Raw genomic sequence first — 15,444 nt, 5'->3', positions numbered from 1 at the left:
GTCGCCTAAACGCGCTGCAGAATGCGGTAAATTCCGCTGCCACGATCATCTCTAGCGCGCTCCATCACCACACCCTCTCGCCGGCTGCGGCGGCGTCATATCGTGACGCTGCTGCCGCCACCGGCGCAGCCCTGGCGCCCACCGCGCCAATATCGGCCGCTTCCGGACGGCGCGCGGCCGCGTGTCTGCGCGGCGACCCGGCCACTCCCCCGAGTGTGACGGCAGCTACCGCCGAGCCATCCGATTACCGAGCCGTCCTGTCACGCTGATGACCCGCGGGAGGCGGGACGCGGTCAGGGGTCGTCCCCCGCGGCCGTCGCCGCCGCCGCTCCGAACGGATCATCCGCACGCTGATCGTTTGTGGCTCCGACGCAATGCCGCGGCTTGTGTCGGTGTTTTTTGTAAAGTCGTTACGGGGTGAGACGCGCCGTCTGCATCATCATATTTGTGTAAATGAATGACGGTCAAAACTGTTCCTCCGCCCCGTGGCCTTGGCCGTGTCTAAAACGTTCGTTCCATTAACATCAGTAACCACTAAGCTGTTGTCTCCCTTCTTTTACATGCGTGCGTAAGCGCGATTGTTTTGTGACCAACTCAAATCATTCATCAAAAGACGATTGTAGTTTGCGTTACTTATGCCCCAAGGGGATGCGGTCACAGGATGCGGCTGGGTAAACGCAGAGGAGTCACACTCAGCACAGCGATTGCAGGGCAATTGCACACTCCGGCAAGTTACGTGTACAGTTTTGAGGAGCTCTCGATGTCTCCTCAGTTACACCGCCCAGCATGTTTCCAATCTGTTTTGAATGGGTGTTTACCGAAAACAGCCGTGCTGAACCTAAGTCCGATTCCACTGGTGAATTCGTCTGACGGCGTGGTATGTGGTAGTGATAGCAGGCTCAGCTTCGTCTGACTATTCAGCGGGATTTGCTGTCATACCGGCCTATGTTTTATGACGGACTGCACAGGCGACACCAAATACATTATTCTTCTATCAACTCCGCTGATGTTTTTGTGCGTAATGAACGAGCTGTATTTTGATTTAGCGCAGCTGTGTGCGACGAGTTGTGTCTTGATACTCGTCCCCAGCAGGAAGGTATCTTACGCTCAAACCACTGGCTCGCTATTTCAGAACTGTTTAGTACCATATCAGTGGGTGTTACCGGTCATATGTTAAATCAAGTTATATAGGTCAAGCTTTGTATCGTTCCCACTCTATGGCCTAAAGAACTAAGAATGTCACGATAACGAACAAACGACGGCGGATGGTGCTTGCCAAAATTCTCTCAAATGGCCGTGGATGTCACCTAAGCTATGTCAAACCAGGTCATGCATATACAAGATGATTCCTAAAGATTTGTCCTAATTGTGAGCCTCTGACCCAGTTTCGTTTGAAATAGTCTGACGTAATTTAGTTTTATGAAATCCCATTGTCTAGCTGTTGGTTGACATTAAACAATCAATGCAGAGAAGTTATTGAGAGCTCGTCTGTCGAGACAGGAGTATGACAGGGGGTAATTATATCTGGCATGCTACCGTCATGACCTCGACAAAACGGTCGTCACTTTTGATCCATTAAATTTTTAGGTGCACAAATTGTGTGCGCATGTGCTCTACGACTGTCCAAAACTATAATAATACTCATATGTACGTCGCCGTTTCAGAAAACCACATAGAGTTTATTTTCGTTTCAAGAAAGCAACCAAGCTTATGAAGCCTCTCATCCGCTGACGGCAGACGCGTATCATGTATATATATCATGTATATATATATATCATGTATGTATATAACACATGGCATCCTTCCCTGCATACCGCGTATATTCGTGACACGGTTGCACAAACCTGATCACCATTGCCTGAACGATGGAAGTCAATATTACTCGAACGCCGGACATCTTTAGCCGGAATTTCATTGCTAAAACATATCTTTCCTTGCATGGTCATTCATAACCTTGTTTATCACGTCAGGCTTGTATTCTTGTTGATTACAAGCTGGTGGTAGAGAACGATCCTGTTTTGCGCTGTGACACAGCATCGGCAAATTGCAACGCTATAAATTACCGGTAGGTGGAGCTGTCAGCTGGTGTCATATATGTCGCACAAAAACTAAGCCAACGGAGCCGGAAATATTAAGCAAGCGACGCCAATGAGTTTATTCAATGCGGTGGAAAGGCTAATTTCCTGCAAACGTAACAGACAGAAATCCATTACCAGCATGGGAAATTTCCCAAAACCCATGTTTATCAGTTCAGACCACAGCGTCTTGTATTAGTGATGGGGTTTGGAAAAGTTGGTATTGGCCGCTCTCCGGTCGGTTAGTGGCGCGCCCACAAGTCGGAGCGCTTTTAGGTCCGCTGGTGAATTGTAGCCGCTATATTCGCAGGGAGGATGAGACAGCCTTCGCAGGTACATTCGGACTGGTGCAGGCTGTTTCACGTATCTATCTGCTTCGGTTGCCGAAACCTTACGTTACTCCTCAAAAGTGACGCAAAATGGGCGTGTTTATAGCTTGCGTTTAAGAGGGCATGGATGGCTGCAGACAGTTTTGCCCATATGATTGTCAGGTTCTCTCCCGTCAGCATCCGTTAGTCTGGTGTTGCCGTGGCGCTGCGTTGCCAGAATCCGGATCCGACTTTGACGCGTTCTGTTAAGCTTTTTCAAACTTTCGAACAGCTTTCGAAAAAGTCTACCTTTTCCATGCTTATCAAATAGAGTAGTTGAAATCGTGGTGATGCAATAGTGCCAAACAAGGCCGCCTAATCAAGCAGATCGCAAGTAAATACTTAAAAATGTGCCATCACTTGTAACGTATTGTGCCTCCTGAGGTGGAAAACTGTGCCAGCGCACGATCAGCGTGCTGCAAGACATCAGTATGTAAAAAAGTAACAAGCTTGGGCCGACCCAACCGCACCGCTAAATTAACACTTTGCTCATAGTTCAAGCAATCTTCAGCTACCGCCTACCACGTAATCCCTGCCCAGTTACTTACCATGGGGCCGTAACATTCGGTGCATGATGTGAACGCTTAACACTTCAATTGTGCCTGCACGGGCTCAGCAGTGCTCTTCGCTCTGAATAAGACGCGCTACAGGTTGTCTCCTGCTGTCTTTATGTCACGGTCGAGTTGTTTCTTCCCGTCTATTTCACGCTACAGGTTGTTTCCCCCTGTTTTTATGCGCCGTCTTTACGTCCCTGCCGTTTTTATATCGCGCACAGGCTGTCTTTTCCTTCCATCTCAATCTCTATCTGACCAGCAACGTCACGATAGATGGCTCACGTTACGCCACGTTTCTGCACGGCATGTTTTTCACGCTTCTGTGGGTTTCCGGGATGCCGGTGTGCTGTACAGCAAGGCAATATCCCGGCGCCTGGTGCCACTCCCTGGCAGGGCACTCACGCAGGCCGCCCGAGCATTCTGAATGTCGAGATGTGAAAACCTTTTGGATCAGTCTGAATGGCAAGAAATCAGGGCAGCAGCGGTCAGAGGACGCTCTTAGGCGCTGCATTTTCTCGATCAGCATCATGCGTTGCATACATGACCAGCATTTCCCTTGTAAAGCCTAAGTTTTATAACAAGAACCAATAAAAACAGATTAAGTCCATAACAAAGAATCATTGCCAAGTGTCGTCGAAACGCCAGGCGTTTTGCTGCCATGTCGGATCGCTGCGCATGCTTTGATTGTTCTAGGATATCGAAACATATGTAGTGATCCACGTCAACATTTGGGATATTATCAGGAAAACTTAAACTTCTGGGCCGCTGAGATATGCATGTTGCTGTTATACACCACGGCAAAGGCATGAGCACATAATAAAAGGACGGCGATTGAGTCGCTGGAGCCAAAATTACTTTTCATTAACGAAAACACTGAAGTTAACAGGTCCAGCGCAGCTCGAGAGATGCGCTCCCCCTCCGACACCACCAACACATCCCAGCACCTACCTCATACGCTGCTCACACTCCGTCGTCACCGCCGCGAAACAGGCGCAGCTGGTCCGGCGGCGGGGGGCGGCGCGCCATCGCGGCGGCGGGCGTGGCGCGGCGCGGCGGGTCGCGCGCTCTCGCGCCGGCCGACTGGGGCGGCGCGGCGGGCCGCGCCGCCGGCCGCCCTCCAATCGATCCCAGAGGCGGCGCAGCGCCGCTCCGCTCCGCCGTCGAGAGGCTGGAAAGCTCCGGAGCACGGCGAGGCTCCCCCGGCCAGGCTTCCATCGCGCGCTCTTGTGTGCCGCTTGTTCGGCTCCGCTACTGCGCAGCCGAGGAGTAGCACAGCGCCCGGCATGTCTTTGTGTTGTGTTTGAAAGGTGGCGGCGTGGTTCTTTTCAGAAGACATACTTCACAAGTTGCTTGAGTTTAAAATGTTCCCGACAATTATGAAATGTTACTGCTTTCGTCTGAGTGTGTAGCCATTACTAATGCTAAGAAATTGGCAAGTGTAAAGCAAGGAATCCCTAGAGTTTCATCGGTCAGCATTTTTAGCTCACATTCGGAAACGAAAAAATATTTGTATTTATTGCACTGATTATAATTTGTATTTCCTGCGCTGATTACTACTCATCCCAAAATACATCTCTCAAAGCAGACTGTTCCGTCGACATCCAATAATACATGAGACTAAATCTACACAAGCCAAAGTAGCGGATAATAAGTCCCTAATATGGCTTCTCTGATCGCTGATGACCACCCTAGCCGAGTTCAATGCATCAATATGACATATCTTCGCCATGGAGAGCGAAGAAATGACAGGGAGTCAACCCAACTGGGCTGTGATTCTGGCCGGGAGTCAATTGTGCCTTGTCGGATCACTTACAGGAGACCGGCTGAGCCGTGTCCCATCGCCAGCAGAGTCAGTTCAGCTGCTGCGGCGTCATTTCAACTGAGCTGTATCACTAGAAGGGAGTAAACTGAGCCTCGCTGCTCTACTGAGTTGGAGACTAGCAAACGGTGTCGCATCACGTGGGGTTTAGTCACCTGCATCTGTAATGATAGTTCAGAATGGATATCGAATTTTAGCATATTTGACATTTCTGTAAGGTGGGTTGAGTAGCCTTTGCTTATATTATAGAAAAAGGTCGAAAGGTGAGTCAATACATTCATCCGCTTTGCAGCTTCTTCAGGGCTGTCAGTATTGAGGCCTTGATAACCAACTAGAGAAGGCAAAACATTCCAAACACAAACCAACTGCATAACCAACTGCATAGCTTTTTCACAAAAAAAAGTTTTGGACGGTAAATGCATAGGCCGACCTGTGGTTTTGATGACTTTCAAATAATATATAGAGCATAATTAACCCACGCCCGGCGGGGCGTCTCAGACAACCGCGCCTGGCTGGGGGGAAGTTGACTTCCCACTCTCCTGGGATCTCCAATTTCCAGATGTCGGACGGGAAAAAGCAACAACGAGGCCGTTGTAAAGGTCTCGTCAAATCATAAAGAATGCACACCAAGCTTTTAACCCTGGGTCAAATGTCAAGTCACCAGAGGTTAAAAAAGTAAAATACAGCTGTGCTGATAGATGCAGTTAGGACATGCATATCAAGACGGATATTGAAGGCACGTAAGTAAGCGTTAAGACTCTGCGGAGTCCATTGTAATTATTTTTGTTTCCCCACAAGAGTCAGGTCAGGTAAGGTCACCGTTTTAGACGAAAGCATTCCAAACACAAAAACGACTGTTTAGGATAGCCTACACGTCAGCTGAGGTCAACCTTATAAGCCATCCAAATGAAACATGACGCGCGTACCGCGTCTCACTGACGAGTATAACAACTTTCTGTGTTTGGATAGTGTGTTTGAAATCTACTGACATTCAAGGCTGCAGATTTGTTGTGTCTATTATGCATAGCCCCTTTGACGCTCAGCAGTGTTTTCGTGGCAAACTGACAACAGGCACATTGGTACAGGAAATGATGCGTCATCAGCTTTATAAACACCAAAAAAAGATGGATAACCACGTCGCAAGCACTCATCCAGCCTCTCCGCTGCTGACAACAGGGGCCATTGACTTAGGATGACCTCATATGGCATTGCGTATCTTCACATGACGTATTGTGACCTCATTTTGCCTTATCACATGCTGCCAGCGGGCTATTCAAAATATGCGCGCAAAGCTACCAACAATATCTGTCTATTTCGAGCCGAGCATGTGTTTTGTGGAAAGCATGTATAGAAGTAGGTCATGACCTGGGCAAAGGTCATGTGCTCTATGGTCACATGATGGTTGTGCATATGAGTAAGCACCCTTTTCCTTATATGCAGACACCAAAGCTACACAAAAATGCGTGTAAATTTAAATTATTTCCGAAAAATAACAAAAATTGACCTCACGTCAGGTCACTGACCTTGCCTGTTTTGAAAGTTCTGCAGAACAAAGCTTTAAATTTGTGCGAAAAATGCCAAATCAATAGGTAAATGGGTAATACAAATTTGATGCTGCATCGAGCATTCATTTTTGAGCTGTGCTAAAAAAGTAGGGAAGCCAGCTTTTCCATGGCCGGGCGCGGGTTAAAACACCACATCGGTTAACGTCGGCTACATCGATCAGCATCAAGACACCAGTTATCATATCAGCATATCGGTTAGATCGGCTAAGTTACGAACTTACTAACTGCTAAACAGAGTAACACTCAAGCATCACATGTGCTCCGAGACGACACCTTGAATGTTTCGCCTCATCATTTCAGTCACACAATGAAATAGTTGTTTCTGTCCTTTCATCCTCACAGTACACCTCACGGCACACCGCATGCACACAAATGAACACTCAAGAGCGCGCTCGCGAGCCCCAAGGTCAGTTTGATCTGGAGCAGCCAATTCGGTGGTGGTGTGCTGTACGTTATGTGGCCGTGTAGGGAGGTCTCTCAACCAGTGTCGAGGAAGATGTCACAGTGTTGAGAGCTGGCATTATGTTTGCGTTTCCACAGACCCTGTGATTTTAAGTCGTGCCACATCGTTGCATGTATTACTCATCCTTGCCCAATATGTTGATTGTATAGAGCGTTTAGCCGTCGTCGTCGTCACTGAGGCTTCACGACGCGCTCAGTTGTTGAGCCTATATGGTAGCGCGTGAGACAGTGTGGAGCACTTATGGCGAGTGCTACAGTTCGGTTTTTTTAACTGTTCGCCAAGAGAAATGGCATTGTTTTGTCCTCGGTGTTTCGTATGTGTTCGTTGAAGGAATTTCTGACTTTTTTTGTTTTCTGCCAATGTATGCGAAATTTTGGATCCGTTGTGTGGCTGGTTTTGCCAATGTGTGTTGCATTTTGTTTGTGCTGCCTGTTGTGTGTTGTGTGGGTGCTGTGTTGTGTACTTGCATCATGCCGAGCTGGAATCTGTAAAGAGTTTCGAGCGTGGCACCTATCGCTCAGTCCCTCCTAGAAACGGAAAGGTTTTTGTGTTCCCCGATGGGCAGAAGGGAGAAAAAGCGGTTCAGAAACGGTCAGAGTGATCCGGAAAAGATCAGAGAAAGCACAAAGAAAGTGAAAAGAAATAAAAGATTACAGGAAAGGAAATGACCACTCATATCATAAGCAGATACCTCTTCTCAACACGTCTCTCACTGTCCATGAAAACGGTACATTCGAAACTGAGGTATCCAACAAGCCCATGGATGCGCCCATCATCCTCCTATAACCTCATAAGCTATTAAGTGCATTTGTGAGGAACATTATGCATGCAAATATGACAGCAGTAATAGCCTTATTCCCCTAGAAAAGCCAGGAGGATGGAGATGTAGATGCGTTGATATTTCGGTAGCATGCTTTTATATGCATTTCTGCTATTCTTTTCAGTGAAGGCAGGTTGCCGAAATATCAAAGCATCTACATCTCCATCCTCCTGGTTTTTCTACGAAAACAAGGCTATTACTACCGTCTTATCTAACTTCCATAACCTCGGCCCATCTGATTAAAACCCAAAAGCCCGTCCCATTTTCCCAGATGCCGAGTTTAAGCGTCTGGACTCTGGTCTGGCCGTCTGGACAGCCCAAACGTAAAGCATGCTCAAAATGGAAATGTTGTGATATCTAACGGACACCCACAAGCCATCATTCAGAAAACCAAATTTCACCGCACGACGTATCCCGCAAAACGCATCACATTGCAGTACGCCAGCGCAGGCTCTTAGAGGCCATTTATGCAACATTCTCATGCATTGACGACACTTCAGCCAGGAGGGCAGCCACAGCAATGAGAATATCAAAGCTCTCCCTGTGACTAGCATGGCTGAGCGGGAAGACGCGTTCTCAGTATCTCAGAAGTGCGCCGTTCACCCGCCCACATGTCCATCAAAGGACTGCGTACTGTGTGGCGCTGGAGCGCCACCTCAGCGCGCCAGAAGTTCGGAAAAAAGCCGCAATCGGTTGTCGCTGAAGTATATACGAAGGCGATGGGTCTTTGAGCGGTCGATAGGTCGGCACCTGGTGACGATGTGCGAAGGGAAACCTCAGGTCAATTTTGAGCGGCGGCGTCCTTGCAGTGACGAACCAGCCGCGCGTTTGCGTGGGTTTGATGAGTCCTATTCGGAGAGTAGGGGGCCATCTCGCTGGTAGTGATATCAAAACCCCTGACCATCTCACCATTGCGTGGAGAGCGCTTCGCAGAACGTTGAGACTTTACCTCTATCGACCCCATGCTGTCGGGACCCTGACTGTCAAGCACATGGCTAGCAGAGTCAGCTCATGCTCATACAGCTTAAACGGAGACCGGCATTCCTTGGACATCTTGGGGGGCTTGAAGAGACAGCGACTGAGACGTAGTTGTGCTCAAAAGGGCGCAAATCAGCAGAATGACTCATACCTGGCACCAGAAAACCAAGCCGTTATGGTGGAATGCCACACCCAGGGTGGCAAAAAGTCACGTACTGGACCGCCGCTGTGGGGGTCCATTGCTGGCATTCTGATTCAGCCAACAGCTGCAAGTCGCCAGTGAGACCTCCCGCAGCTGTCCCAAGACTGGCTGTGGCTTCAACTGAGCGTTCCGGCTGTAGCTCGGTAACACGGGCTCCAGCAAGATGGGGTAATGAGGCAAGTGACGCTCGCTGCCCGGTGCTGGCGAAGCGATAACTTCGACAAGAGCGCCATGTGCCAGCTGATGGACCATCCTCGGCCAGCTCGCAGTCCAGACCTACAGCTGCCAGACCTCTGATTCTGGTCTGCGGCCCAGGCTGAGGTCTGTCGAGTCTCTCCACCCACGGCGGACCAACTGAGGCGGACTGTGAGCGGGTACGCCGAGGCGATGGGCCGGAACGGAGCTGGTCGCGTCGCCCGAAGCTTCTACCACTGCGCTCAGTAGATACGTAAACGTATACAGAGTTTTATTTCTGCACACGCTCGCACCAAAAACGTTTGGCTTTATTACGTTTTCCAAATCCACTGCGCGTAAACGTAAGCCTCATCTTAGGTGACCCAGGCAATATATACGCGAGGGAGCATCATAATCCACGAGAGTCCCCCATCGGTATACCAGGAGGGCAAGTGCATTACGGAGCCACGCCCGTAGCCCGGCCGTCCGGGCGCCATCGCTCGCCGCATCTCAACCCACCCCACGGGGAAGCGGCCATTGCAGGACCGTACTTTGGTGTGTTACACGCATCTCATTGGATTAAATCTCTATTTTAAGATCTTTGAGAAATAAATAATTTGTTTTTTAAGAAAACATCACACTGCAACCAAAACATGTTAAGCTCATCAGGTTTAGTTGAAACACATATATCTGATAGCTTGAAGCTTTCCATTTTAAACAACGATAACGGTACAAAAAGATATTTGAGCTCATTGCCACATGTGCTGTGACGTGTTGCACGTGCATGCCTTGGTGATTGTGCACGTGCAGATAGCGGCGCACCTTGCACTGGCCTGCGTGGAGTTCGCTTGCTTCATGCTGTCATAGACGCTTTCGTTGCTGTGTATTGCATGCTTAAATGCTAACTCCTAGGGTTCCATTATGTGTCTGTCTGATGATTAATGTGTCCTCTTCCCCTGACTGTGATTTCGGTGCACTACTTCCTGAAAATAATCACAATCTGGTGGTCGTCTCAATGTTTTTTCGTAGCAAAAGTCTGCTGTAAGGAACAATCCATATGCGCACACATAAGCAATTGCACTCGCAGTCGCACACACACGCGCACACGCACACACGCATACATATACTTACACACACACACACACACACACACACACACACACACACACACACACACACACACACACACACACACACACACACACACACACACACACACACACACACATATATATATATATATATATATATATATATATATATATATATATATATATATATATATACGTATATATGTATATATATTTATATTTATATATAGATATACATGTATATATGTTTATATATGTGTCTGTGCATTTATGTGTGTGTATGTATATATCATGCATTGCTTTGCTCTGCAAATCCTGTTTAAAAAAAAAAAAAACATAACTCATTCAGGTGCACGAGACCGAAACATTCTATCTGTGTCTGTGAAGGAAACTCGCATGAGTCGCTGCGAGTCGTTTTAAGACGCGTTCAAACATTCCACTAGGTTGGCCCTTGCCACGCCCCCCCCCCCCCCCCCCCCCCCGCCCTTCTGGTCCTGCCGGGAGGGCTTTGCTTGCTGCATGGCTGCGCTGGTGAGGAAGTGTCACACCAAAATTTGGTGTGACTCATCACTTGCAGTCTCTGAAAAATGGCGCGGCTCCGAGGGATTCGGCCGGACCAAACACTGTGTGATTTAGCTAACAGCTCAGATACGGAACAAACAAAACAGAGGAGACCAGTCGGTATAGATGTGAAAGAGCCTCAAAATGCAGGGAACTTAAATCAGAAATCACAGCCAATTACAAAGACCAAGACGGCCTCCCGGATATTCTTCTGACCAGCCCCACAAAAAACGCAGCAAATTGTCGTCAGGCATCTAAATAAATTACCCTGACGAAAACAGGCAGCTCCAAAGGGAGGGTCATTCACAAGTCGCATGTTCTGCTTTTGAATTTGTGCCGATATGGATAGACTTCTGATGTCGAAGTGAGGCCGCCACATATATGCCGTTGGACTTTTTTTCTTGTTTTTAAAGATTTGATCCGAACCCTTTGAAGGGATGGATTTCCGGGATCATAGCTCACGCTAAGCAGTGCTTGTTGTGTGAGCCCTGACCCCTTCCATCCGATCGCGCAATTCCATGTCAACGGCAGAATTTGGTGGTGAAAGCTTAACGTGCCGCAATGCTCGGCACGGTCCGTCCTGCCCACTGACGTCAAATGACCTTTAGCGCGACCGCTGCCACCGGCCGCAGGCCATACCTGTCAAGGGCAAATAGCGAGCGCTTAAAGCGACTCGAACCCACCCCGCCACGGTTGGGTGGATCGGAAGGCAGGCGCCCTAACCAACTGAGCCACCGGACGGACTGAGCCACCGGGACGGACAAATGGACGGACACTTTGACTTTCTTAAAATTGAAAGGGGCTGTCCCACGTTTGTAAGGGGTTTTGAGCTGTGATAGCCATTTTCATGGTCATCTCCTGCGGATCACAGCCATGCCTTCTTCAAAACTTGAAACCCTTTTATTAACGCGCTTGATGCGCGCGAATGTGCGTAGCCTTGTCACGCGCCAACTATTTGAAAGTCACCCGCACGCGTATATGTGGTAGACGGTGGGCCCCGAGCAGTTGCATGTGTGTTTGCCGTCTTTACCGACTTTCAGGTTAGCTCAGGTCCATCTTTGCGAACTTTTAAGTTTGCTCAGGTGCGTCTCACAAAGCTCACAAGAGTGTGATGTGGAACGAGGAGCTCCTCACGCCCAATTAAGTTACGCTCAAGCACACCAACGCACTAACATGAGTTAAGATAGCTTGCATAGCGTGAAATATATTGGCGCAAAGCTCGCCAGTAGTAAACACACTTGTATGCAGACCACTACAGGGGGCATTCCAGTGCAGATTGTCCAAGTAGGCCAAAAGAAACTATATCATAAAAAACTACAATCTAGCTTACACCGTTATTCTCGTTGAGGCTATTGCACGGCCAAACAAGTATATTTGTTAAGAACATAAAACTTCTTTTTCGCGGTTCATTTTTAGCTTTTGGCTCTGTTACGCATTGGTGAGAAGTATCGTACATGCGACCTATAATTTGACATCTATGTACGTACTTTATGTCAGTCTCTATACTTCATCTCTTCATCTCTTGCTTCTTCCTATCTGTGGAAAGCAAAAAGTTACGTATTGGAACCAAGTTCAGTTAAGAAAAGTCGTTTCTTACTTCTGGCTGGCTGAAGTAATTTGGCGTAGCTCCTTACTTTCCTCGCCGGTTTCAGAAACCTGACAGCGCTTCTCCAAAGTAAATTGCAAAGTGCCCTAGGCTCGAGTAATTCAACGGCGACGGACGTGTTTGTTCCCATGGCAACAATGACTTTATTTTAGACATGGGTGTCTTTGGGTGTGTGGTTAATCCAGAAATACTGCGTAAGTGGCATACAAAGGTGTTATTATTTATGAGCTACATGAGAGAGGGACAGTGGGAAAAATCTTTTAAATGTGCCTCAGGCAGGATTTCAGGGAGGAAGTTAATTGTCTCTACCGCTACCGCGATCGACAACCACGAATCGTTCGACGCCACAAGGGGTACGAAGCGCAAGCTATAATTCGAACATGTTCTCTCTCAACTTTCCCCGAACTTCATCTTAGTTGGGTGAACGTGCGGCAACTCGGAGAACCGATTTTCATGATTGATGCTGACTTCGGCCAGATCGGCTGTCTGGGGCGGTGAAGCGGACTCCGCCGTCGCGGTGCGCAGAAGCCCCCGGCGGTGGTCCGACTGAGGGTAATTGGGCCCGCGTGCGCCATCCCTCGGGGACGCATGGCTCGCACACTGACGTCGGGCCTGCGCTTCAGTCAATACGCGCGTATAACCAAGACGCTTGCGCTTTAACGCTGGCTCAAAACGGACCTGACAATGCCGTTGTAGAGGACAGACCTGACGCCGACGACTGCAAGAGGGTTGCAGGGGTCTGGAATGCTTGCCATCACTGTGCTATTGAAATAAGTGCATCGCGACGGCGTGCATGCTACCACTCACATGTCATCTGTGAAAGTGCACGTCTGCGTCTCCATCATGAGACAGACAACAGGCACCCATTAAGCATGCCGTATGCGAAGGACCCTCGGACAAGCAACCTTCCTACTCTGAAAAACGACGAGCGCCAAGTGCTGCTGTTGTACCGAGAAACTACCCTCCTGTAATGGCTGCCGGGGCCGCGCGAGACCTTCGCAGCGTGAGGCCGCGGTCCGTTCTGGGAGGCGCACTGTTAGCAGGCCCGCCACGGAGGTCATCACTGTGCTCGGCGGCCGGACCCGTAAGCTCACAGGCACCATTAAGCCACGCGGCTCGTGTGTGCACCTGCTCGCATGCACACGACGCTCATTGAACTTTGACTGATCTGTTTGCATTTTAAATTGGTCTGTAGCCAGTGATGCATGTCCTGCAAGCTGTGCTAGTGACTAGCAGGTTCGTGCATTCATGTTCATGGCTCCAGGGAAAATGGACTCAGATATTACGCTGAATACCAGATATGAAAGGGCAGCCATGCACAGACTCTCAGGCGATCCTTTTTTCTTTCTTTATTGAACTATAAGCAACGTTAATAAAAAAATACAAGAAACTAAAAAACTTCAATCGGTTACATATTTCCGTGTGTCAAAGCAAAATAGGCAAAATCTAAGCTAGCGACGTTGGACGGTGCGGATAGTGTTCCAGCTAGTAGTGACGCACCATGGTGACACGGGTTCCATTTGATTTCTACGTCAAATGCTACTTGTGATATCACTGAACGGCATGTTTACTGTGAGATCGGTCACCTGTAAGGCATATGATAAACCGATCGCATTGCATCACAAGCAAGTAATTGTGTACATTTCCAGACAATTCCTAGAACCATGTTATAACCCTGGTGCCCTTTGTTGAATTCATTAATAGAGGTATGTGTTCTACCATGGTGGCCTGGGTGTACCAATAAGCAAGACCACTGCATAACATGGGAATCAGATGAAAATCCTCGTGGCATGTTCCATCATTCCTAGATTCAAATGTAACGGGAGGGATGCGACGGACGAGTCAGGGCGAGGGGGCGGCGGCGACTCCATCAGCAGCACTAGCAGCCCGACTTCCGACAGCGCTCGAACTAAGCACGTCTCAGCGGGCCAATTTTCCAGCACATGTCCTGCAGCGGGGAAAGGAGCCAACGGCGTCCGTCTGGAGTCGGGACAAGCGGGCGCCACGGCTGGCGCCGGAGCGGCCGACCCCGCTCCAGCCCGCCCCGCTGCCGCCCGCAAAAGTTAAGACAATTCATCGCTGTCTGGTTAGGGATAAAATGGCCGCAGAATGGAACGGGTGGTCACTGACGAACGACGCAGCGCACAAGGAAAATTGGACGCAGTTAAGGTCGGGGCCGCGACTGGATCCCCCTATTTCGACAGCAGAAAGGCTTTCCCTTCTTGACTGCGGTGTAGTCCAGGCAACACGACCGCTTGGTGTGTTCCAGCCCTCGTAACTAATGGATCAGGCAGTACGTAGACGGAAAGCTGCACCGTGTGCTTCTCGCATTCTTTATTTATCACGCTAAGCCGTCCGCAGCAGCTATACTCCCCTCCAAAACCGGATATTACCAACGGAGAATTGCAGTGATGTTGATACAAATCTGCGTGAACCAAGCTGCACATCCTGTTCTGAGAACGAGAGACAGTGAACAGGCCAATCCGAATAAATCATGGAGCAGGGAGTTCTAGTGCTGACGTCATTGGCGTGTCTGACGGCACAGCCGACATGCCAGGCCACGGTGACCAGCGCCATCTATCGGCTGCCAAATAAATGAGTGAATTAGCGGCTGCCTATTACATGGGGCGTCAAATAAGAGAACCAACAAGAACTAGCGATTTTGGTTCGTAGAAAATGTCGTAAAACGACCGCGAAACGGCATGAATAATCACAGCAAAATATGTGGTACCGTCTCCCAAAACCGGGGCCTATGCCGAACGATGGCGGGGGTAACGACGAAATTCAACGAACACTGAACTATGTTCGAGTGTGCTTAAGGCTGCTAAGGGGATCTTTTATGTCTTTGCATGACTTTTTCACCGCTTTCTAAAGGTGCGGAGATCTATAGATAAAACGAGAGGTTGGGTCCAAGATCACATGTCAAGCGAATGGTCAAGTTGTGACGTTACCCACCGGAATCTGAATGTAAGTCGTTTTCACGACGTAAAATGTGCTATATGTTTAAGTTGTCTTGCAATAGTGAGATCCTTTTTAATTGTTCTGCTTTAATCGCAAAAGTTGCTCAGCGTGGTTTATCTATACTAAATGCGTGTAACTAAACTGCACTGCGTGCTTTTCACTATTTTAATGAGAAGTCAAAGATAATGTGATAAATGAAAAGATTGG

General features: G+C 48.7%; 1 protein-coding gene across 1 annotated transcript in view; it reads right to left on the bottom strand.

Moving 5' to 3' along the window:
* LOC119095013 (uncharacterized) overlaps positions 1-3,989 on the bottom strand; it is a 52,369-nt gene extending 48,380 nt beyond the window's left edge. Inside the window, exon 1 of the mRNA XM_037217920.1 lies at positions 3,946-3,989. The gene's annotated coding sequence lies outside the window, so the exon portion shown is untranslated. The remainder of the gene's footprint in view (positions 1-3,945) is intronic.
* Positions 3,990-15,444: the final 11,455 nt, after the last annotated feature.

This window comes from Pollicipes pollicipes, unplaced genomic scaffold (genome assembly GCF_011947565.3).
Source record: "Pollicipes pollicipes isolate AB1234 unplaced genomic scaffold, Ppol_2.1 Scaffold_4219;HRSCAF=4965_pilon_pilon_pilon, whole genome shotgun sequence".
Taxonomy (NCBI): domain Eukaryota; kingdom Metazoa; phylum Arthropoda; class Thecostraca; order Pollicipedomorpha; family Pollicipedidae; genus Pollicipes; species Pollicipes pollicipes.
Note: the sequence above shows the minus strand (reverse complement) of the source record. Positions and strands in the feature narration are given on the sequence as shown.